General features: G+C 46.4%; 1 protein-coding gene across 1 annotated transcript in view; it reads right to left on the reverse strand.

Moving 5' to 3' along the window:
• Positions 1–23570, reverse strand: part of LOC143008252 (transcription factor E2F3-like) — a 104093-nt gene that overhangs the window by 78073 nt on the left and 2450 nt on the right. The window lies entirely within an intron of this gene.

Raw genomic sequence — 23570 nt, forward strand, 5'->3', positions numbered from 1 at the left:
GAGCTCTGATTTACCTTCAGCCAATATAAAGTTGTGCCTTCTGCTTTAACGGTCATTACCTTCACAACATCTTCATCTGGATCCATCTGGAATGAGGAGCAGCAGCAGCAAATTAGCTCCACCATGGGTTAAGTGGATCAATGATGGCATTGCTACATCTTTATGACAGAAATAGAGACTTGAGTCCTTTGTGTGGTGATAAATAAGTGTCTTAAGGTTCCGTGTACCTTTCATCTGCATCGTCTCATTCATTTGTTTCACTGCAGCGATGTCTTCATTTAACCAGCAGATAGACTGTAAACATCTTCATCTATCCCTCACCTTCCTCTGGGTTTATAAAAAGCTAAGAGAACTTCTGTTATTGACTTTAAACACTGTCTCCATGTCTAATTTGATGTTGTTAGAGTTACAGAGCTGCTGCGATGCCATGACCTCCACAATGAGGAGGAAGAAGCTAGTTTACTTCCTCCTACGAGAAGTTTACTCTCCCGGAGAAGCCGGAGGAGAAGTCTCCTGGGTGTACATAAACACAGACACGTACAGTTTATACTGTACACACACACACACACACACACACACTGTTTCCCCCCTCCAGGCTATAAAACTCCAGAGGTCAGCGTGAGGTCGCCTGCGCTGGGTCACGGACCTCTTGATGAGTGTGTATCCTGAGCTAACCTTGGCTCCGTCCACACAGTAGTTCCGTCTCCATCCATAACACAACACCGCCCTGGGCCCAGTCGTATCTGTCTGGAATGGCAATAAGCCCGGCTATTCCCGAGCTTTGTTTTGCATCGCAGGCGGGGTTCAGATGCAGACCTATAGACCCGGCTCTGATTGGAGGGAGCCGGGACATTGTTCTGCTCTAACGCACGCTGCACCTCTGATGGGATGAAAGGGCTTTCATCTATCAAAGGGGAGAGGAAATGTAAGTTAACAAAAAAAATTAGTGTGTGTATGTGTGTGTGAGAGAGAAAGGGGAGTGAATAGAGTCGAGTGTTTTAACAGCAGATGCTACAGTGCAAGCGGGGCCAAGCGTTGATTAAATACAGCAGAAATACAGTGGGAATAAGAGATGGAGCAGATAAGAGCCTTCCAAATATAACAATCTACACACACACACACACAGGCAAGTACGCACACACGTATACAAGGACATCAGCAGAGCAGACAATATCTACCTCTGTGCTCCTAACTGTGTTTTTATGCCAAAGAATTACAAATGATCTCTCGCAAACTCTCAGGGCCACCGAAATTCTTTTCTAAGCCAACAAAGCTGAAGCAGAATGAGGCAGAAACAAAACGCGAGGCTTCAGTATTCAACCCGTAACTTCACTTTGGCAGAGACGGAATACTTTCTTCATCGCTTTCACGCGGAAAAAACATCTTCGCAACACAAAAGATGATATCCGTTATTGGATAAAGAACAGATGTGAGGGCATGCAGGGGAGATGGGCGTCCTTGGCCTGGAGGGGTCAGAGGGCAGAGGAGGGGTCAGACCATCAAGACGAGGATCCAAAAATCTCTCTAAAGGGTTCATCCTCGCCTTTGATTGCTCCATGTTCAAACATCTCTAAGTGCATGTCAGCGTCCGTACTCGTTCGCGAGTTTCGTCCGTCGAGGGTCTCAACAATGCCCGCCTGTGTGTGTTTACAAACACTCCCTGCCTCTTATCCAGCCACTCTAACGTGCACCATGCAAGAGCGTCAGCGCTGACGCTCTGAGCAGAATTCCTACAAAGGGGAGCACATTCCAGCCAAGTCAGCCGGGGTCAGTGAGCGCCGTCTGCTTCCCTGTAGCCCCGAGTCAAACGGGAATCAAGCCTATTTTATTTATTTACTGTTGAAGTCAATTCCGCCCCTTTGTAATGGAACATGCCAGTGAAAATGATGTCAGATGCCACTGGAGGAGACAATCTATGCAGTGTGACGGCACAGAAGCATCACCTCGTCTCCACACGGCCTGTTCTGGAGGGAAGAAGCTCAGATGTGCTACCATCTTTTTTGAGCAAATGACACAGGGGGGGTGAGGGGAAGTGTTTATTGCTTTACACGGGAGAGCGCAGCAGGAGCTGGGAGGTTACACAGGCAGATCTGGGAATTGAATGTCGCTGGTGTTTAGACTGGCGGAGGAAATCTACTCAAGTAAACTGAATCAACATCCACCGCTGTGCTGCACAGGAGGGCCACACCAAACACAGAGCGAGCGGCTCCAGAGGATCTGCTCAGGAGAGACAAAGGCCCATGGAGGAGAGGAGCCTGGAATGGGACAGGAAGTTTGAAAGCAACTTAGGAGCGACTTCACCTGGAGGTGTCTGGAGGAGAAACCCTGGTGCTCCTTCACTTCACATCTTATTAAGGAACTGAAAGCCGAGGACGTCTCCGTTTATCAGAACCACTCTGCCTATAGTGAGCTTAGAGAGTTTTTGTAGTCCTTTTGGCTTTCCTCCGCTTGCTCCTTGTCAGCCCACTGTTTTGAATGGTGACCTTACTGGTGCTGTTTCACTCTGCCTGACTGTGTCATCAATGAAAGTGGGCTCTAGACACTGTGAATACTTCATCAAATGTTGAAAATGTGAGCATCTACTGGATTTCCACAGTCTAACCTCTCACTGTGATGTGCTCAGGTTATAAGTCTCTGTGCTGTTACACAATGTTTCATCAGACTGTTGTACTTTATCACTTTACTCTGGTATTCATTCTGACCCAGAGAAACACACACTCACACATACACACACACACCCATACAGATTAACAATCAACCAAACAAACGGGGGGAGAATGAAAACAGAAACTGCCTCTAAATCCCTGCAAACACACCACCGAGATGAAAAACAGTGATAACAGAACAGAGACAAATAAACCATTAATCTAATAAGTCAGACGCACTGGACACACAGACATACACACACAACAAAAACCACTGCTCTGTGTGTGTGTGTGTGTGTGTGTGTGTGTGTGTGTGTGTGTGTGTGTGTGTGTGTGTGTGTGTGTGTGTGTGTGTGTGTGTGTGTGTGTGTGTGTGTGTGTGTGTGTGTGTGTGTGTGTGTGAGTGTACGGCGGCTCAACAGGGAGAGAGAGGCAGTGCAGCACTAAAGCTGCCCTCACCATCTGGCCTTGGCAAAATGAACACAGTGTCCCTGCCCTCTCTCTCTCACCCTCTCTCACCCTCTCTCACCCTCTCTCTCTCTCTCTCTCTCTCTCTCTCTCATTTGCTGGAGGATTTGATACTCATCCACCCAGAGAGATTAAGCAATTCCATATTCCCGTCATATTCCTATGGTTGTTTTGCTTTCCAAAAATTGCACTTGTATGCCAACATGTTAGCGGGGCGGTCGGGTTAGGAGAAGGGCAGAGAGAGAGAGAGAGAGAGGGAGGGAGGGAGAGAGAGGTTGGTGGATGAAAGGAGAGCTGGGTGGGGGGGGAGGAAGAGGGCAGGAGGGTTTGGAAATGACGTGGAGAGAAAGCGGTCATTTAACCTCTGGGTAAGGCCCTGAAACCACAGGAGCTGGCTGGAGGTGAAGACTCGGGCAGAGTGAGGGTCATGTTGGTGTAATGACTGTAAAGGTGAATAAATATAGACGGTGCACACACTCACACTCGCAGTTCTGCCGCTTACCTGCAGGGAGCCTTGAGGGCGGTGCATGTGTGTGTCCATGTGTGTAATGTGCCCGGGGATCTGAGGGTAGAACGAGAGGTTCACAAGTTCAAACACACACACACACACACACACACACACACACACACACACACACACACACACACACACACCCTTTCCTGTGTTCTGAAGAAGACCTCAAATTGGTTACAGTGTTGGATTTTCTGTTTCGATTTGGTTTTAAATCCACACACACACACACAAGCAAACAAATTACATATTTCAGTTTCCAAATAAAAGCAGGAAGAGGTTTGTTGTGCCAGGATGAGATGGAAAATGAAGGGCCTGGCACAGATTACAGCTGTAGTCATCATTTGGGCCCTAAACTGAGCAGAATTGTGCCACCGGAACGCCAAAATCTGAACTGCTAATTTGGAAAACCTCATATTTAGTCATGCTGCTCTCACACAGCTGAGCAGGAGAGCAGAGACACACACACTCAGGCCCCACAACACACTGAGGCCTTCAACATGTGGACTCTGAAGGCGTATCTTGTTCTCCAAACGTCCCAACCTTTCTCACTGCGACGGAAATTGAGGCATTTAATAGAGCAATCACTTTGACCACTTCCTCCAGGGTGGTCCCGGTCTGGTTGCTCTGGAGCAGATCGTCTGATTTCATCAAACAGAACCAAAGAGGTGACTGAAACCTTATAGACTCCTTAAACAACAACAACCTTAAGTATAAAAAGCCTCAAACTCAGACAGGAGTGTGAACCATGAGAAGCTTTACCAGGAACAGATCTCACTCTTCATCCAGGCCTCTACCACCTCTTCCTCCTCTCGTTTGTTGCCTGTGTCAAATTCAGACAAACCCGACGACAGGATTACAGATAGCAAAGTGAGGCCGACGGAGCTTTTGATCAATCTGGCTGACCTCGCCGTAAACCCAGACGTTTTTATGATCTGCGGACACGTGCGACTTTCTCTACACCCTCTTTCCATAAAACGTGGCTTAGAGAGACAAGCCAAGCAACATTACTCATCTTTATGTATTTCTCCAATATATGAACACACACACAAGGATACGAGGAGGACACACACACACACACACACACACACACACACACACACACACACACACACACACACACACACACACACACACACACACTCAGAATAACAGCAGCAGGTTCTGCACGGTCTCTAGTGAACGCTGGGGTTAACGTTCACGCACTTATTCCCCCATTTGCTAAATAATTCAAGGAAGACAACAAGACTTACCCCATCTCGGGTCTTAACCCCCTGCTGGGCCTCATCAGACACACACACACACACACACACACACACACACACGGAGCATTGACGCTTTCCAGCAAACTTGAGCAACCCATCCAAGGACACATAACACTACTAAATATTCCATTGTTGTGGAATAGCGCGTTTTCCCTGATTCAAAAGAGGAACACTCATTACTGAAAAGCATAATGATGATGACGATGATGATGAAAAACAGATCGGGAGGCATAAGGGAAAAGACATAATTACATCAAAGGAGTCAAAAACAGAAATCTAAATTACACAAACACAAACACACACACACACACAGATTGGGGGAGAAACACAGAACAAACAATCCGGTGCTTGTTTGTTCTGTCGCCCTTTACAGACAAACGTCTCCATGCCAGCTGATGTGGAGTCTGAGTGGTTGAATATGAGCTGGACGTGTTCTCCTGCGGATAGAGATGTGTGTTTGAGACGTCACCTGCTTTGGTTGCTCAATGCGTGGAAGTGTTATTAAGTTAGGTTCTGGTATCTAAAGGAAAGTAAAGTAGTAGTTGAATGTATGCAGTCACAGCAGCAGACACAGAAGCCGTACACCTGCCGTCTTCCTCCTCCCACCCATAGGTGCTGCCTGCTCTGATCCACTCTTCTTCTGCGCTGTAATCATTCCTGCTCAGAGCGATGACCTGATTCATTGCAGTTGGTTATTGTCATTTTCCATTTGCATACTTGGCTGTTTGTATTAAGGCAGAGGAGGAGACTGGATCCTCTCCCAGCATGCACTGGGGGAGAAAGGGCGGTGATAACACGCTCTGATCACCACATTTAAAATGACTGATGACAGCTCTGAATTCTTTTTTCCAGTATCCTGTAACCAATAATGCGCCGGCCGTTCCAGCCAATACCACTAACAAGACAGATGTGTTTCACTTCACCACAGCGTCCAGCTTCCAACACTCAAGTTTACCTTTCTAAAGCAACAATTATTAAGACTGAGATATAGAAAACATTGCAGAAAAACCTCCTAATCTTCCTCAGCAGGTGGATTCTTAAAGGTTTCCCTGTGCGTCGCTGATCCTCACCTCCTATGAACTGATCCTGATCAATATTCAAAAAGGAAAGAAGAGCGTAAAGTGACTTGCGATCAATCTGTTTATGGTTTTATGGAACATTTGGTCTTAATCAAATAGGAATTGCCACAAGGAAACAATCAGACGGTCATAATGCTGCACTGACAAAAACCTCTCCATCCTGCTCACGTCGCTATCGGAAACCAGGGCGATTATCCCTGACATGTTTTCCTCTTGGTTTACCGCACACAAGCTTATGAACCGTCTGTGTAAGTTAGTCTACAGGCGCAGGACGGTCGCCACGGCTTTCTATTCTCAAAACAGCCTCACGTGAAGAGAGGAAAGAGCTCGACTCAATTAGATCAGGATTTGGGAAACAACAGAGGAAAATAATGGAGTTTCTGTCAGAATATTGGCATTTTGGCCAATCTAACATTAGATAGACGTACTGTAGATCTAAGAAGGTGCTAAATGTACGGAGCAAAGGTGGAATTATACTTCAATAATAATCTTTTTAACCAAAACAATCCAATAAGCACATTGTTACCTCATCTTAGTGGATTACATGAAGCTTAAGCATCCAACCCTGGAAATCCTATAGGAGGCCTGGTTCCCTCTGTGTTCTGTACACAGGTGGTCAGTCTAAGTAGCCACACTGGTAGGACTCCATGTCTCTCACACACACACACACACAAAAACACACACACACACACACACACACACACACACACACACACACACACACACACACACACACACACACACACACACACACACACACACACACACACACACACACACACACACACACACACACACACACACACACACACACACACACACACACACACACTCGTGCCCGTACCGTTTTACACCCAGCCTGTGATATCTCAGCCCACACCAGATGACCAACTGTTTGGCTGCGTTCGGTCGGCCAGCCTGTGGTTCAGGGATCACAACACAGCTTCCAGACATTTACATGACTCACCGTTCGGCCGCAGTCACGTGGGGGGCACACACAGACACACACACACACAGACACACACACACACGCTCATGGATGATGTCAGTCTCTGCTGTCTCGCAGTGAAAGATAAGGGGGAATCTCAGAAGAAGAGAGGAGAAGTGGAGCGTATGATAAAGGAGGAAAGGTTGAGTTCACTGACCTCATCTGGAGCCTTTTCCATTTCTCAACGCCAGCGGAGGGACGACTTCAGCATTATGAATCATTTTTGACACTTTCCTACATCACAGAGTGTTTTTTCCTCAGGACACATGAAACACATCTTTTTAGCATCTTTAAAAAATGTTAAATAAATATAGAAGCTGCTTCTCTCATTTATGTTGGCTGGGAAGGAAGTAGAGCGTCCAGATTTGCAGCCTGACGTTAGCGGCATAATGGAACTGTGGAGCGTTCTTCACACACTGCAACCGCTGCCTGGAGCCGAGGCGTTACTGGGCTCTTTACAACTAAAAGGACTGAAATTATCTGGAAAAGTGTTAGGAAAGAAAAAGATCATTTACTTGCACACCTACGTGAAAACTAAACGTACATTAAATGGATGAAGAACCAAGCATTGAACGTCACTTAGACTCTACTTTCATTACAGACACATACATCTTTACAGGTCATAGAATCATAACCTTATTCTAAATGTGCCTAGATTGAGAAGTTGTCTAGCTGAGGATCTTACTGGTTTAACACAAAACGGCCCACGATTCTCTACAAAAGCTCCATTCAAACATTCAGTCCATGCCCGTTTGCTTTGAAGTTGGAACTCACAACTAAAGATCAATCTGCTTGAGTTGTGCATGAATAAACTCTCAGAAACGCCTTAAATGAAAATACGACACTTGTTTATGAAGTTGGAGGGTTCGACAGTGGTCGGTTGAAACAAATGTAGGCCGTCAGCTCATCAGCCAGACTTATCAACCGGGTGGATAAGATGAGAATGTCTGCAGTGTTTAAGAGAGCAGGGGAGGCAGATGGATGGACTGGCAGAAAACAGAAGGCACACACACACACACACACACACACACACACAAGCCAAAGGACTAGCAGTGAAGTTAAATCGAGGCTGATTGTATTCTCGGCATAGACTTGTCTTTGTCCCTAAGCTCTGTCTAAATATTGAAGCAGATCGTGGTGAAAGGAGCCGGCTATCCAGAGGATTCAACCCAATCTGCATATTCATCACTATTAATTAGGATTCCTCTCTCCGCCATCGGTTTTTATCTTTCCTGCTTTATTTCTCGAGAGGCAACTACAAGACAATGCTGGGGCGGTGATCAGAATCAGTTATTAGACACACACACACACACACACACACACGTGAATCAGTCTGTCTGCATCAGATATGACGATGTGGGCTTTACAGACTCTTCCATCCTTCTGTTGATACAAACTTCATACTTTCTCCTGCACTTTGTCTTCTCTCTCTATTGTCTGGGCCGACTGCGCATCTCGCCTCCGCCAAAGTGGCTTTTGTGTGGCGCGGCGGCGTACAAGCGGAGTGGCGTTTATGTGGCGGCTCGCAAAGGCAAAGGCTTTTAATTGTTGAAAAGAAAACGAGCAGAATCAATCGATGGAGGGAAGCCTCAGGGTGAGAGAAGGAATGTAAGCTAAAGTTAAAGATGAAGTCGACGTTTAGTAACAGCAGTTTGAGAACAATAAGTCACCGTGAGTTCAAACGCACTCTGGTGTGTGAGAGAAGAAGAAGAAGAAGAGGGCACCCACCAAGAGTTTCTACCACTGGCCAGAGGCAAAACGTTTAGCAAGCAAGTAACATCATTTATAGGTCATAAAGGCTTGATGATGGGAGATACATGTGGACTGAGTCGGTTGCATCAATCGTTCACACTCTAACTCTACACAAAAGGCCCAAGTTAGAAGTTGGTGGGATCTGAACCCAGGAGCTTCTTGCTGTGAGGAAACAGAGCTCACCACTAAGCCACCTATTTAAATACAAGCTTAAGGATTGTGCAACCAGAGTAGACTTGTGCTCTGAGTGCTTCCCAGTCTGATACAATATGCATCAGAGTGAGGTTTAAAGTGATACACACTACTCCTTAAAAGGTCACGTTAGTGCAGAAAATAGATATTCTTGTTTGTTGGTGGCGACTTCATCTGGCACCGTGGGGCCAGGAAAGTGTGGAAAGAGCAGCAAAAGTGAGGGAGTGTGAGACAGATGACAGAAGTTGTCCATTATGGGAGCAGAGAGGAGACGCAGCCGTCCTGGTGTGAATATTGCATTTCCATGTTTACTGAAATTACAGTCCTGTTCACTGGTTCACCTCCTGCTGAGGGTAAAGAGGGAAGAGAGACTCCTGAGGGACCAGCAGAGGATGACTCACTCAGCCAGGGATGAAGGATGGACACACACACACACACACACACACACACACACACACACACACACACACACACACACACACACATACAGAGAGAGAGAGAGAGACAGACTTACACATCTTGCATGAGTATATCGTCACTGCAGTCGTCTCTGCGCTGACTGAGTGTTTAAAGCGATCCTGATCCGTCTTGACAACGTAAGACGCCTCTATAAAAAAGACGAGACAAATCTGTCGTTGAGTTTCAGTAAAGGAGCCAAACAAAGTGTGTGTTGGATGGTACTGAACCCCCTTTTGTCTGACTGTCAAGCTGAGGGTGTGTGTGTGTGTGTGTGTGACACGGTGTGCAACTTCCTGAAATGGACAAAGTGACAGTCGCACCTGCGTGATGTACAGTAGGTAGGGTTTCATCTCTCCTTCTCTCCTCCAAGGATCCTTCATGTTCACTTCATCTTGTTGACAGCAGAAATCTCGTTTATTTACTACTTTCTTCAGTTCATTTCAGTAAAGTAGTCGTCCTGGGCTACAATGACTCTAACTTGAGCTTGGCATCACTTGCGGCTGCACCGTCCGCAGCACTTAGGCAGATTTCTCCCCCTAGTCTAGCGAGGCCGACGCCTACACAAACATTGCGAGCAGAGGGACGGTGGATCGCGCACAATCAACAATTTTCTATCCACACAAAGAGCACAAAAAAAGTGGCGGTCATAGACATGTGAGACTCCACGTAATAAGCCAGAGAACGACTCTCAACCACAAACCAAATGTTGATTTAAGAGCCTTTATATCTCGCCTCTACTTGGTTGAACATACCGGTTAAGTAGAGGGCACCCAGAGATCACACACACCGCTGCCAGAGCTCAACCGCCTTCTGTCCATTTCACATTTATGACTTTGTATTCCACTGAAATCAGATTCATCACAGATCTAGTCCTCTGGATCTACATCAGAACAGAATCAGAGTACACAGCTGGATCTTAGCTTAGCTCTGTGTGTGTCTCTCTCTCTCTCTCTCTCCTCTGCCTCGCCCGTCCTGTCACAGCCTCTACACCTCATAATTCAAGAACAGGATGTTTGACTCTACATGTAAATAGGCAGAACTTCATTTTGTTGTTTTCCATGTAATTATCTCTCGGGTCTAAGTGCAGAGTGTGGAGCAACACACTCCTTATCATTCACAACAACACATGCGGATGTGGCAGAGTATGAGTAGCTCTTACTGTAAGCTGTCTTCAGTGAAACCACATTTCGCCATGGGGAGCAACAAACAGGGCCGGCACTGTGCTGACGCAGCCAGGGGACGGACCGGCTCGGCTCAGACCACCACAGCCAGGGGACGGACCGGCTCGGCTCAGACCACCACAGTCAGGGGACGGACCGGCCCGGCTCAGACCACCACAGCCAGGGGACGGACCGGCTCGGCTCAGACCACCACAGCCAGGGGACGGACCGGCCCGGCTCAGACCACCACAGCCAGGGGGACGGACCGGCTCGGCCCAGACCACCACAGCCAGGGTGGACATCATAACTTTAAGCGTCTCCTCGCTGCAGCGTGTTCCTGGACTTCCCAAGTTTGTAATTGTTTTGTGTGTTTGCCTCTTGACCAGACTCATTTCCTCTTTCTCCATTTCAGATTCCATGCAGCACAATCCAGCCTCTTCTTCTAAATTGAATGAAGTGCTTTGATTACTTTTTTATTGTTCATTTATTTACTTTAATGAACATCAGCTGGTTGAAAATCAGCCAATTTCATCTGAGACAGTCAGCTTCATCTTCAGCTTAATAACGGCTCAGTTTACAGTTTATCATGTCTTATTTAAAGGCTTAGAAAAGCAACAAGAGTTCACAATGATTAAACCCACAAAGTAGGAGGAAATATGAGAATCTGAACAATGACAAGGTTTCCATGAGAATACTGAGAGGAATAAAGTTTCATTTCATAGAGTGAATATATTCTATATATATGTTCTATACTGTATACATCCTTAATAACCAGGGGCAGAGCCAGTAAAGGGTCAATAACTGCTGCAAACACAGGGGGGGGATAGATGATAAAGGGGACTTCCAGGTTGAAGAAAAAGACATCAACTCAGACTGCCCACAGAGTGCCGGGCCAAAAAGAGTTTGTTTACTTCATACAAAGCAGAACTTTCAGGACAAAAGGATGTCTCAGCAGGATGAACACACACACACACACACACACACACACACACACACACACACACACACACACACACACACACACACACACACACACACACACACACACACACACACACACACACACACACACACACACACACACACACACACACACACACACACACACACACACACACACACACACACACACGCAGGGTTGGTGGTCTTGTGGACGACCTGGTGGTTCACTTCTAAAACCTCTGTCTGAACCACTTTTGTTTTGGTTCAGTCAACACATCTAAACACTGCCATTCTTAAGTATTACATTGTGTGCATGCCCCCCCCCCCTCTCTTCCTGGTGTTTACCTAGTACACTGTGGTTCTAAAGAGAAAGGCCTTGATTTCTCCTGGTTCCCTCTCAGACTCCCTGCAGCAGAGCACCGGTGTGTTCCTGCACATTCCAGTCCTGCTCATGTCTCAATGGAGCGTCTGTACACTTTAAACCACCTCTCTTACTTTGGGAGATCCCCCTGCCAGAAACACCACGTCTAACCAAACAACATTTCACCAAACCGCCACTTCTCCTGGAGCAGGAGCAGGAGGAGGAGGAGGAGGAGGAGGAGGAGGAGGCTTGGTGCTGTGGTGCCGCTCCTCTTTCCACCCTGCATACCAAATAACACTTGGACGGCTTTGGCTGCACAGTGTGCTTCCAGTAATGGAACTGGTGGTACCAGGCACTTTCCAGTTCACACACACACACACACACACACACACACACACACACACACACACTCTCTCACACACAGACACACACACTCACTCACAGTGTCAAACCACAACACACTCACATTGCCAGGAAGGGGTCAAATTAATGGCTGACTTTGCAGCTATCGGGCAAATTCTCACACACACATGCACACACACTCATTTACATTCCACTTGCCCCCCCTTTGCCCACCCTTCCGCTCACTGTCACCCTCTGCTTCTTTCCCCCTCACTCGCTCTCGCTCTCTCTCTCTCTGTCTCATTTGCATAATATACTCTCTCCACCTAAAGCTCAGAGTGCAGACAGCCAGACACACACACACACACACACACACACACACACACACACACACACACACACACACACACACACACACACACACACACACACACACACACACACACACACACACACACACACACACACACACACACACACACACACACACACAGACAGATGGCACCACTGGCTTCAGACGCAGTGCAGAGCGGGAATGTGAGGGGAATGAAGGGAAGAGGAGAAGGTTCTGGTAAAATAAACACGTACACACACACACACACGCACACAGACACACACGCACGCAATAATACCATAATTATCTTGGGCACTGGCCTTGGCACTAACCTGGGGAAAACCCTGATGTGCCAATCCTCTGTACTCGGTGACCTACCAAAACCAGCAGGGAGGGACACACACACACACACACACACCTCCAATACATGCACACATACAAGCTACAATCATGCAAAGACGTGGTTATGCAAAGGCACGTGTACGTACACAAAGCCAGCAGAGGAGAGAGGAAATTTTGTGTACACAGACGGGAATCGGCTCAAACGCCTTTGTGCCTTTTAATCAAACTGCATCCCTGCGTTCCCTCGCTCTTTGTCTATTCATATCTGTTTGAAGGGGAGGTGATGGTGGTTAGCGCGTGTCTCTGTGAGTGAGTTATCCTCATAAAGCTCTGGGCCTGATTATCCTGACGTGACTCATGCAGGCAGAGGGAGAGAGAGAGAAAGAGAGGGAGAGAGGGAGAGAGAGAGAGAGAGAGAGAGAGAGGTGAACTCAGTGCACAAGAACCCAACAACCAGGCCACTGGTTATACGGCTATAAACAGACAGGCAGAGGACGAAGAGACATCAACCACAAAAAGACACCAAACGCTGCAACGTGAGAGGCTAACCAGAGCGAGGACAGCTCACACGCCAGGCGCCGCATCGCAGAGACAGACGTCTATCATCTAACCTGCGTCGCTGCGGGGTGTTTATCTCTCACATACAAGATGGGCTCCCCGGCTATCGAGTACCAACGTTCCCGACACAATTCTCACCAGCAGTACATCTCAGGTCATATAATCAACTTGCTAATGTGCTCCGTAATCACAGAGAAGGAGGGAAAATAACAAAAACAACAGGCTGCCGCGGACAGATCTGCAGCCAGCAGGCTTTGTTGATGCTGCAGAGAGCCGCGCTCGCTGGGATGAAGTTGCATAACATCTCCCTCGCCGTGCTAAAGGGGGGCTGACATTTAAGCTCGGCCAGACAGAAGGGGGCAGCGTCACAATAAACACATGTTGGCGTGCGCACACACACACACACACACACACACACACACACTGGTTCCCATAGGAGCTTCTTCACACATAAGTAAAGTTATGCTGAAAGCTTTTGTAATTGGTCACATTTCAACAACATCGTGGTCGACATGAGTTCTTCTCCTGTACAAGCTCACACACACACACTCACACACACACAGACACACACACACTCATTTCCAACATTTGCAGTAACTTTCAGTGATTGAACTTTTAATGCATTGAGCACCTACACACAGTGGCTCCTTTATCTTCAGCTATTTAATTATTTTTGCTTGATGAGCTTTTATGTTGAAAATTTCAGCCAATTCCCATCACTTCCCCTCAAAGCATTCACACTGTTTCACACCTCAAATGAGACTAAAGCAATAATTCCCATGATTGAGTTGAATATTTTAGGAGACCTTCTGTTCTCACACACTCACACACACGCACATGCGCACGCGCACACACACGTTGAGCCTGATTGAACAGGACTGGGCGGCGCTCTCACAGCACTAACTGTCACCACAGTGAGAGGTCAAACCGAAACAGTAACACAGCTTATATAAGTCACAATAACAAGAGCAGGAGGGAGAGAAGCAGAGTGTGTGACTGCGTGTGTGTGTGTGTGTTTGTATAGTGATCACCAACTACTTTTTATAGTAAGACGTGTTAATAATTACACATTCCAAAAGGAAGCGTTACGTTCCTTACAGGCCTAACTCTGCTCATTACATCATCTCTCATCTTCAAACTTCACAATCTCAGCCTGCTGCATGAAGGAGCACAGAGCTGACACCACTGATGTGTCACTCTGGAAACATGGAGCCCTTCAAACACATCCCCGCAGAGAGAGAATCTACTTTTCCACCATCTCTCATCCGGGGCCTGTTTTGGTGACAGCTGCTGACCGACCGTTGCCGTTTGGATTGTGTGATACTTGAGCTGTAATCCGGTGTTTAAACAGGTGTTTACTGAAAATATTGTGCTGGCAACTTCACCGGTCTGCCGAAAAAAAAGTATAAATACAAAAACGAAAAACGCCGCTGCTGTCATCCAAGAGACTAAGCAGAACAGACAGGGGAAAGACAGAGAAAACCTCAGCAGGGCCGGAGAGAGCCAGATGTGGATTAGAGGAAAGGTGTTATGAAAGGAAAAACCCAGAGTCTGAATACTGCAAGACTGATTCAGAGGGACAGTTTAAGGGGAGGAATGAGGGTGTAACGTCACATCGTGAGGGCACCGAGGGGCAACGGAGGAAAGGCGAGGAAGAGGGAGAGAAGGAGAGAGAGAGAGAGAGGAAAAGGGAGGGAGATTTTCTATAAGCAGAAAGCTAAAGAGGTCAGACTGCTAGTTTCTGGGTCAGGGAGCATTTAACAAGCAGCAGCGCTGAGCCGTCGTCCCCGGCCCCGTGGCAACGCGGCAATGTGGACAGGCCTCTAACAACTGTGACCACACATTAAGCACTTACTGCAAGCCATACAGACACTGCTCAGGGCGTCAACATAACGTTGCCCTTTATTCTAATCCACAACATATAGCGAAACACACACACACACACAGAGAGAGAGAGAGAGAGAGAGAGAGCCTACATCTAAGACGGCGGCGCTGCAGTGTGGTGTGCACTAACTGGCACGAATGTTAACCTTAACTCTCATCAGTAATGGTCCCAGGAACACGGCTGAAGGCGTAAACATGAGGAGGTAACATACACAGAACATGCTGTGGAACGTATATGTGTGTGTGTGTGTATACGGGATGAGAGGGATTTGCAAGCCACATTCCGAGGGGTTGTTTAGCCCCGGACTAGTGGGAGAACGAAGCTGAAATGTAATCACGCGATCTCTGGTCAGATTGAACCACAGCTAATGTTCAGTGGATGCCAATCATGGAGGAAATAATGACATCGCCCTGCCAAACCAGAGTCGTTTAGGAAAACAAACTGCTGTTGTTAAAACGACACAGGGCAACTTCATCAGATGTCAGAACCAACTAGCAGAGAGAGGTAGAGCTGCCCTTCAGTCCGTGTGTGTGTGTGTGTGTGTGTGTGTGTGTGTGTGTGTGTGTGTGTGTGTGTGTGTGTGTGTGTGTGTGTGTGTGTGTGTGAAGAGGCTTATCACTGTGAGAAGGAGGGCGGGAAAAGGGCACAAAGCGGCAAAAGAGCTGAAACGGAGAAGTCTAACTTTCTAACTATCTAACAATGACTCGCTCTAGTAAGTCCCAGAAAAGGAGACGTTACCTGGGACCTGAGGTGGGCCGGGTCCAGTAGGTTCAGTTCTGGCATGTCAGTGTTGGTGTTCTCACTCTCTCTATTCAGGTCTGTTCAGGTTGACCTGATTCTGGATTGGGTCTGATTATCCTCAGGCCTATTTTAACAAATTCCGGCTCTACTCAGGGTCTCCTCTAGGGTCAGATCTCTGTTTTGGAAATTTAATTTATGCACATGGGTTATTTCTGTAGGTATTTGGGGTTAAAGCTGTGGACCTGTGAAGACGCACTTCATGGTCTTTAGAGGATAGTTTCACTTCTTGGTTTAGAGAAGATCTGTTTCTGGTGTCTTACAGGCAATCACAGGTGTGTTCCAACTGCTGAGAGCTGCCGCCAGTTGATGTAATGTGATTAACTGCACAATGAAGCAACTGTCACCTTGACAAGTGCATTCATTTGGAAGACTGTTAACGTTGAGGAGAATTTTGACAGATTTTTAAATTGGACGAGGACAGAACCAAAGCATAGCAACCTTTCATCTGAGCCGCGGAACTGAGCGCTAGCAGAGGAAGGAGAAGTCTAAATATGATTAAAGAAAAAGACTTACTATTCTTCAAGGACAAATAATGTGGACTCAACTGAACTGAAGGCAGCGTATTACACAAAAGAGACAAAGAGTACGGGAGAGCAACAGAGAGAAGAAAATGAGGCAAAATATCTTTCCAATTATCAGCTCTACAGCGTGTTCTTAAGAGCGAGCTGAAAGGACAGGTTATTAAGCTTTAATGCATCACAGCATAGGAACCATTCAAGGCCTTTACCTTCATTAGACCCACCACCAGCTTTGGCGACGTGTGTATGCTTGTGTGCGTATGTGCGCACCCGTGTGTGTGCGCGCGTAACTATATGTTCCTTGGCTAAGCACCTCACACACGGCTAAACACTTAAACACTGGTAATGAGAGTGTGAGTGCAGGCTAGTCCGCTTACAGAGGGAATAATTGCAGATTTAGCCAACAAGGGCATTTTCATTCCCCCCGTATAGATGGGATTACCATACACACAGAAACACATTTTCCTAATAAAACCACTCAACGGGAGAGAGAATGCAGCTGGAGCTCGGCCCACGGAACATATATAATATTTATGAAGGCATTTAAGAAATCCTTGAGCATTTTATTTATTTATTTTAAAGGATTTAATCCAATTTTCTGGAGGTAACATTCTTTTCATGAGACAGCAGACGTAGGCCTGGAGGTAAAGCTGATGGAGAACAACGCTACAGCTCCTTATGGAATATGGGCCTTTCAGACTTCCATTGCTCGCCTGCTAAGACAAACAAACAACATGATGAAATTTTCTGTGGGTGATATATTGCCCTGGTTGCTGGTTGTGTATTAGTGCTGCAGTGTGGGATGATTCCACAAACAAAGCCAGAATTGATTCTCCTTATTGAAATCCGCCGCACAATATCGAAGGGGAATCCATCTGCCCATAAAGCCTCCCTGCCCTCTATAAATAAAGGGATCAGAAGAGACTGGGAGCAGCAGGAAGCAGACTGGAGAGACGAGCAGAGAATCAAGAGCTCTTCTGGAAAAAAGAAGGAGCTCATCAACCTGGGAGGGGAGGTGAGGGGAACTTAAACGGTTTGGCCTGCGTCTGAGAGCGCTGGGTGTGTAGGGGGGGGACTTGACACAGCCGGGGCGACGCCATATGAACACATTAGCGGGACAAAACACTGTCTAACACGCAGTCCAAGTCCCAGGGATCAATGAAGAGGTATTGGCTGCGGTGCTTCTGTTCACTCAGCCACTAACTCTCCTTCTGTCCGTCCCTGCATCCAGTCATCGCGGCCATGTGTGCACACTGCGGACCCCGAGTCTGATGAGGATGATTTTCCATAGATGAGATGATTAATGTGCTCATTCTAAGATGGTGAGTGAGATTGATGCTGCCCGCTATCCCGTCCGTGCCTAATCTTTCATCCTTACAGTAAATATGACACAATGTCCATATGCACACAAAAACAGGCTGATTAGGAACAGCTTGCGTGGCCCCGTCCCTTTTTAATGATTACATCCAAAGGCATTCGCAGTCAAGCGGCTGTTTCCCTTAATGAATTTAGCCAATCTCACTATCTGTCTCCTTCGCCGCACAAAGCAAGGAGTTTCCACCGGGGGTCACTCGGCTAAGTAACCCTCGTTAAGCAAGTGGCATGCAAATGAGATGCAAATCTGGCTCAAACGGAACACTGGTTAATTTGGCCTCTCGACATTGCAAACAGTCGCAGGGGAACCCGATGCAAATGACATGCAAATGACAACTGACAATCTTTCTCTCTCTATTGGCCCGGAGGCACGAGCCTATGGGTTTAGGTTCACGTCTAGTTTTGTCTATGCAAATATTTGATACATCCAGGAGGAACAGGAGAAAGTCAACACCGGTTCAAGGGGGGTGCAGGGGTGGAGAGGGGTTCACCACAGGTCAGCAGGCTGTCGTCACAACAGCTGAAGCATTATACACACACATACACACACACACACAGACACACAAACCGCCACACAGCCGGCTCAAGGCAAGGAGAAATACAAACCTCAAACCAGAGAACAAGAGACGCAGACATGACATTCCAACCGCTCCACATTACCAGAGCCAGGACCCAGCTGTGTGTGTCTATGTGTGAGCCAGCCAACTCCTACATCATCTGGAGCAATACCTCATGTGTGCACCCCTGAGATGGAAGCCTGTGAAGCCCACATATAAATACGGCAATCAGGACACGGAGTCTTATTAATGTTTGACAGGAGGAGCATCTACAGCCAGAGCTTCCTGTGAAGAGGTCAAACCTTTGTATAGACAAGCCCCTAAAGACAAAGTGACAGAGGAAAATCACTTTCTGTAACGCTGGATCCATACAACGACCTACAGAATAGATCCTGCAGACAGGAGCGGCTCATTGATCCATCTCCCTCCTCTCTGAAAGGCTGAGAAGTAACTAGTGGTTGGATATTTAGATTTTCCAGATGAACTGCTGCTGCTGTCCCTCTTTGCACAGAGATCAGAGACCGACCTCCACATCCCAAACACACCAGAGGTCTACAAGCTCATCATGACACGGTCCAGAAAATGCAGGACACGGCCCAAACGCTCGTGAATCCTCCGTCCGTATAGGAGGCAGCGGTCCGGGCTGCTGGCTTTGAGGCTCTGAAGGCTGTGACATTGCAGTGTCACAGCTCCTTAAACAAGTCACACGGCTTTAACCATGGATAAGTGATGCTGTTTGGTTAAAGATCCACAGTGGAACAATCCATAAACATGAACTTGGTGTGACCTGGAGGATCTCTTCAGAGCGGCGGTTATGCGGGGAATCATGTGATCTGAAAGAAGGTGTTTACTTTTAGAACTACGCATTTGAATATTTGCTGTAAGAGTTCAGACTTGTGTGTTGTCTGTGCTGCCATAGTCATCTGTTGATGCTGCGCTCTGCTGTGATCAGAGGCCGTCCAAACAAGTGCACCTTGGTCTTGGGTACACTCTGCACACAGCGGAGCTCCGGGTGATGAATCAAACCACTCCCGTCCTGCTCTCCTACTACTCATTTCATTCATAAACCCAAAATGTTGAAAACGCTGCTGACTGGCTGAGAGAAGGCGACGCAAAAAGATGGCGCGCTCCCGGCAGCCAATGAGAGGGACGTAGTACGCTCTCTCTCCCTCGCTCTCAAAGCTTTCATGCTCCCTCTTTAACCCTCTCCTGTTTTCGCTCTCTGTCCCTGCCTCAGTGCATTACAACAGTCCAAACAACAGACTGACTAAAGACAACACAGCACAGAACCGACGCTGTGATTTGGGGAGAGGGACAGCTGCACAAAGCTAGCTGAGCAGACTTTCAGGGGGAGATTGCCCGTTCTCTGAGCCACCTCTGAAAACCCCTGAAGGACGGAGACTAAGTGGTGTCTTAGTCTTGTCTCTCCCTTTAAGTCCATCCATCTGTGCATTTTGTTCCACCTTCTAAATCCTACTGTATCTTATTTGCTTGTAGGTGACAAGGGAAAGCACTCTAAAAATGAAACTTCATCGAGCGATTGATTGGATGATTGACAGCTGTATTGACTGATCTTTAACTAAGCCCTCTTGAGACGGGAGGAGGCTGACGTCAGGCCTAATTCAATATGACCAAATTCAATATTCACTTTGGGGTTTTTTTATGTGCAAATCAAGGCGATCAGGCACAGAGGGACAGAAAACAACAGAATCACACGTGAATCAATCAGAGCGCTGATCCACTGACTCTCCATGAACTTAAGCAAGTGTGCCAGTGTTACGGCGGAACAGGGTTGAAGGAGTTCAACGGGGATTTTGAGGTGCAACACTGCCATCTATGGACAGGTGTGTGTTCTGCAGCCTCTCAGTGGATTACATCATTATGCTGAGGGTGCTGCTGGCTTTTTTTCTTTTTTTTTTTTTGATGCTGTGGATCAGACAAAGAGAAGCAAGGAGAGGGATGGTTGGTTTCTATATAGGATCTATATAGGAGGAAGTTTGGTTTCTCTGAGTGACAGTGCAGGTGAGGCTGATCTATATGGGCTGAGAACCTATTGATACAGGAATTTAAATGATTTTTTGATATTGTCTCGTTATGTTCCTTTGATCTTGATGTTTATAGATTTTGAAAGTTATTTGTATTGCCTCAACTTGGGACTGCAGTACGCAAAAAAAGCATATTTTTAATAAATATGTTTAGCTTCAGATAAGCAGCATATCAGACAACCAAGAGTCACACAGGTCTCATGTTTTAGATTGATGAAGTTGGCCTTAAGGAATGGTAATCAGGTCAGTAGAGACAATGATGTCATTCTCACACACACGCACACGCACACACACACACACACACAATCACACACACACACACACACAATCACACATGCCCATCTCAGACTACATTATATTTAACAAGCCTGTTTGAAGTCGTAGATAAACGGATCGACTCGTCTGCATTTTCCATTCAGTTAAGATGAGATCCCTTCAAGTTCAAAATCTAATTTATCAATCCTCTGAAGATAATCTGACTAAATTGAAACGAGTGAGTGCTGCGAGTGCGGACAAGCGGTCACGTCACCTGCTCTGTTTGGCTCCAGTGCTGATGAGCAATACGCTGAAGCTCCACCAGCTCCAGGAGTCACATGCATCAAGATTCAATCTTACTCTGGAACTAGCACTTCAAACTTTTTAATCTAATCAAGACTTTTGATTCCCCCCCAGTAATACAACTGTACATTACATAACGGCACATTATGATGTGTATCCTTTACATTTTCTCAGCCTGGTGGCTTCTAACAATGATATGAAAATACATCAGTGCTGTGATTGTAGCTCAGCCATTCCCTGAGCTCTCACTGCCTCCTAGTGTCTACATGGAGATATAACATTATGCTCAGCTTGCTTTCACTGCTGGTACAATAAATGTTTACTGTGTATAGCTTATAGGAGCAGAAGTGGCAGACCAGTGGCTGCTGTAACCAAAGGGTTTAGTCTAAACACTGGGACACACAGAGAGAGAGAATGCAGAGACTACTTCCTGTCAATCATCTACATTACCCTTTTATCACTGTCACTGTTTCTAATATTGACAAAATTACATTTGAAATATTGAAGTCAGCATATCACTTTGAAAACGCTACCAGCACAGTGCTGAAATGGTTAATTAGTGAATAGAACGTTAACCAATTGGAGTCACAGCAACATTTCCATTTTTCTATCATCATCAATCATTTTTTGACAGTTGGTCAAAGCATATTATAATCATAATTAATAAAATATGATAGTCAAATTAACCCACCGCCCATTTATTTCCTCACTCTGGTGAAAAACAAAGACGGGTGACCTTCATTAGCTTTATTAGCATATATATTTATATATTCTTCAACTTCTCACTCATCATTCAAAAACCATCTAATAGATCATTAGTGTCTAATCATTAGTGTGAAGAATAACATTTTACGTCAAACATGGACGAGGTGAACAGTGACCGAGGATCTACAACTAAATGTGTTTTAAAGAAAGAAGTCCAGTCAAATCTCATCAGATTAGAGCTCTTAAATGTAACATTTTGGTACAAAAGGCACAGATTCAGAGTAAACGCCACGTTTTTCAGAATCGTTATTAATTAAAGAAAACAATCCTGCAGCTGGTCAGACTAAACACAATCCCCATGTGACAGTGTGTGTGTGTGTGCCTGGTGTTAAGAACGAAAGATAAGAAAAGTGGTTTTAGGCAGAAAATTGCACACAAATTGCACTAAATTAAAAAAATACTGGAGCCCGAAGAAAACTATGAAGTCTAAACTGGGATTAGACAGCAAATGAATAAAAGTCTTTAATTAAACTCAGATATGCAGAGAAAATGCTTCTGCAAATCTCACAGTGCAATATGAGGAGAGACTTCCTCTGGGCAACGAGGCACACAACTGGTTTCTATGTTAAGTTCCTGAAAACACAACAACTCACACATAAGCAATGAACCACACGGTTAACAATCAAACAGTCATCGCCTGGACAAACCTGCTCACCAATCACACCTTCTCCTAAAAGCTCCGGTCTCACTGATAGATCCAGACCGCGTTTCTATGCATGGAGGATGGTGTGTCTTGTGTGTGTCTCTTACTGGCACGCAACCTTTTGGATGACATGAGAGCCGGCCTGGGACAGCACAGAGTGGACATGGGTTCTATGAGAATGTAACGACTCAAAGCTCTTAAAGGAATGGTTTGGCTTGATGAATGAATGTCTGGTGAGTCCAAAAAGGCAGGAAAGAAGAGACGAGAAGATCTGAGTTGTCTTTGGCGAGCCCCAAACCAGGCCATACTTCTGGTCGCTCTCCATTTGAGAAGAAGTAAATCCAAGTACTTGAAATAAATTTGAGCACTACAGCCTGAAGAGTCAAACCTTTCTCCTGGCCATGTCCTTCATAATAACCTGAATGTGTCTGCCTGCAGAGCGATGCAGGAAGACAGTTCAGGTCATGTGCATATCCAGATCCAAACCGTCCAGGTCACCAGAAAAGAGGTTTGTGATGCCCTCATTCTCACCCACCCTGAGAGAGTAAGCCTCCCCTTCAGAGAGGCCCATAGGTGGAGTGAGGGCGACAAAGCTCTGTTCTTCTTTGAGGGGGGATGGGAGGGAGGGCAGGGTGGTGATGGGGGTGACAGTAACCAGTGATGAGTGCTGCAAAAGCTCAAAAGGTGCGTTGGAAACACCGTCTGGAAAGATAATCGGACAATGGATGAGACAAAAGGATGAGGAGGATCAAACAAAAGATGATGGATGCGGGCTACAAAATCTGGACAAACTCTAGAAGCAAGTCCTGCTTCTCTAGTTAGCCTGTTGGACTATAAGGTTGAGCTAAACATTCCACCACCAATAGAAAACTGTCTTGTTTACTAAACCTCTAAATGCTCATATTAATACAAAGCGGTAGCAGCTCCCGACTCGGTCTGTCACAAGCCTCTTTAGGTACTCAACATAGAATGAGTTGGCTGGCGACCCAGACTAAATGAGCTGATGAGGATGATGAAGATACTGTG

This window comes from Genypterus blacodes, unplaced genomic scaffold (assembly GCF_046128005.1).
Source record: "Genypterus blacodes isolate CSIRO-AG114 ecotype Tasmania unplaced genomic scaffold, CSIRO-AGI_Gbla_v1 ptg000100l_1, whole genome shotgun sequence".
NCBI lineage: Eukaryota > Metazoa > Chordata > Actinopteri > Ophidiiformes > Ophidiidae > Genypterus > Genypterus blacodes.